General features: G+C 42.1%; 1 protein-coding gene across 1 annotated transcript in view; it reads right to left on the bottom strand.

Moving 5' to 3' along the window:
• MPRIP (myosin phosphatase Rho interacting protein) overlaps nt 1–2,785 on the bottom strand; it is a 574,668-nt gene that overhangs the window by 368,062 nt on the left and 203,821 nt on the right. The gene's annotated exons all lie outside the window — the stretch shown is intronic.

Here is a 2,785-nt window from a genome sequence, read left to right as displayed (position 1 = left end):
CTTGAACATTGATGTGTCTTCTGTATCACTTTTTCCCCCCTCTGAAGAGTTTTTAAAGGATATATTCATTGTGAACAGAAATAGTTAAACTTCAGGAATTTTTGGAAGATTTCAATCTAAAGTTTGATATTGGTTGCCTTTAAAGAGAAAAAAAAAAAGTCTGGGAGAGTTCATAACGCAGAAGCTAAATCTTTATAAATAGAATTAACAGGCATTTTAGTGACAGTATGAACTGTGAGTTCAAGAGATGCTGTTGCGCTCTTTCTAACCTGTGGTGTGTGCCACACTCTTTTGTAGTCTTGGGAATGGCTTTTTTTAGGAGACCAGTGCCAGACTTTCCCACATTTTCTTCCAGAAGCGTTTTCAGTTAAGCTACATGGCTGCATTTTGATTATTATGTTCGGGGTCTCTCAACAGAAGTCTGAAATGTGTCTGATGAGGACTCACCGATTAAGCTGGGGAATGGTGTGGGGTCTTTGTAAAGTGTCATAAGATTAAATTAGATTTAGTCTTTGAAACTCTCTCTTGCTAGCAGCATTCACTTTTTAAAATGTGTCAACTTGTATAGCCAGTCACATTTTCATTATTTACAGAAAGAAACTGACACCTCATGAGTCGTGTGAAAAGTTGCCCCTAATAGAGAGGCTTTGGGGGTCATATGGTCTGGGGTGTCACCTACTCTACTTTGCTGCTCAGAAGTAGTCACGGACGGTGAGCTCCAATAGAGCAGATACAAAAATAGGCGGAGGGCTGGATTTGCCCCTTCATCAAAACCCTCAAATTCCCTAGGTCAAATTAGTGCTGCTTGTGGGCTGCGTCATTCCCACTTATGTTTACATGGACCTATACTTAGGAAAGAGAAAATATTTCATAGAAATTTTCCTTTTATCAGGATAGTGAATTACAGACTTTTTTTTTTTTTTTAAACAAATTGGACAACTTCATGATTTACCGGGATCTAAATTAAAATCACCTAAAATGTGTTTGAGAATCCTAGTAGCTGCCAGTCATGGGGACTTTAAGAATAATTCTCATGTGCACTTCTAATGAAGTGGTCACGATTCATTTTTCCTACAATGACTTCATTAAAACCCCACTATTTGCGAACCACACATCCTTGCCCCTCCTGTCTCAGTGTGTCTCTCAGCTTCACACCCACCTTAACGTATTTTCTGATTCTGGGGCTAGAACTCTGCACACCATATCTCTTTTGCCAACAAGAGGCAGACTGGAAGGCTAGGGAGGAAAAAAGGACAGGCTCCCCACTGTCCGCTTCCCGTTAAAGAGTAAAACCCCACTCTTTGCCCTTAACAAGGTTGCTTCGGCGCAGCAGTGAGGCCCCGGTTGTGTTTCCCGTGCTCATAGAACTAGCCTCCTCATACCTGCTGAGAGATGCCGACCTCAGAAGGTGGGCCTCCCTCACCTGCCCACGTAGCTTGGGGACCCAGTTCTACTGGGTACTTCCCACCTTCTAAATTCTGTTAATGCTAACCTCTTCCCCTTGTCCCCCAAGCCCTCTACTTCCTGCGGTATCTACCTCGGTGAGACATGGTCCCCCCGCTTGTCCAACACCCGGTTAATGCATCTATTAAATTATTTCTGTTAAAGAAACTGGTGAGTGGTTTCTCTCTCGACAGGAGTTCTGAAAATCTTGGATCAAGGATTTGAGAGAATAGAAGACTTCGCACATGAGGCTTCTGGAAAATAGGTCACCTACCTATGCCTGTGTCTTGTTTTTGAATAGTTGTTAGAATCTGTTGAATAGTTAAGATACCCTTAGCTGTTCCTCTGAGTTAATTCTCAGCAGCAAATTCCTTTGTGAACAAGTTTACTTAGGAATACCTATTGTGTTTTTGATGGCACCAGAAAATGGTGAGTTTGTGCCCGGGGAATTAAGGCAGTTTCTGAGGTCCAGGGATGTAGCCTTCGGTTGGTGTTCATTAGCGGACCTACCAGTTTTCTGAGGACTTTACAAGTCCATCTTTTCATGGTAATATCAAATGTTAATAACTACTCTGGATTAATGAGAACAATTGCCCTCAGATGTCGGTACTTGCCTTATGTATTTGTTTCTTTTTTTTTTAAGACTTTATTTATCTGACAGAGACACAGCGAGAGAGGGAACACAAGCAGGGGGAGTGGGAGAGGGAGAAGCAGGCTTCCCACCGAGCAGGGAGCCCGACGCGGGGCTTGATCCCAGGCCCCTGGGATCATGACCTGAGCTGAAGGCAGACGCTTAACAACTGAGCCACCCAGGTGCCCATGTATTTATGTTTCTATTTCTATTGGTACAAAGTAAACCACCCAAAGGGACTAGGTTTAACTTTTTATATAGACTTTCTTAAATGTGTATGCTTGATCCAAATGATCTCCAATTTGGGATATGTTAGTATAAGGTATTATTTAAAGAAATACCTGGTTGCATGTTTTTGAAATGGTAGATGTTTTCTGAGCCCAAGAATGGTACCAATGGGCAATAAAGCAGTGGGATTTGTGGGATTTTTCTGCCTTGTATGGATGGCACCTCCTTTGTTTAGTAAATTAAAATCCTAAACAAGGCTAGGTGATAGAACAGTACTCTAAAAGGTGCCTTAATAACAGAGTGATGCCTGGTAATCTAATCAGGGACAAATACTTTTCTAACAAACAATTTGGCAGAGGGGAAACCCAAGTCTTGGGTTTTTAGGTGCTGAACTGTTGGTGTTCATTGGTGGACCTACCTTGTTCAAGTTCCCTCCTCAAGTTATGCCAATGGTCAGTTGTATTCTAATTCTTTCCCTACCCG

The sequence above is a fragment of the Leptonychotes weddellii genome, chromosome 15 (genome assembly GCF_054177405.1).
Source record: "Leptonychotes weddellii isolate Sample4059 chromosome 15, ASM5417740v2, whole genome shotgun sequence".
In the NCBI taxonomy this organism is placed as follows: domain Eukaryota; kingdom Metazoa; phylum Chordata; class Mammalia; order Carnivora; family Phocidae; genus Leptonychotes; species Leptonychotes weddellii.
Note: the sequence above shows the minus strand (reverse complement) of the source record. Positions and strands in the feature narration are given on the sequence as shown.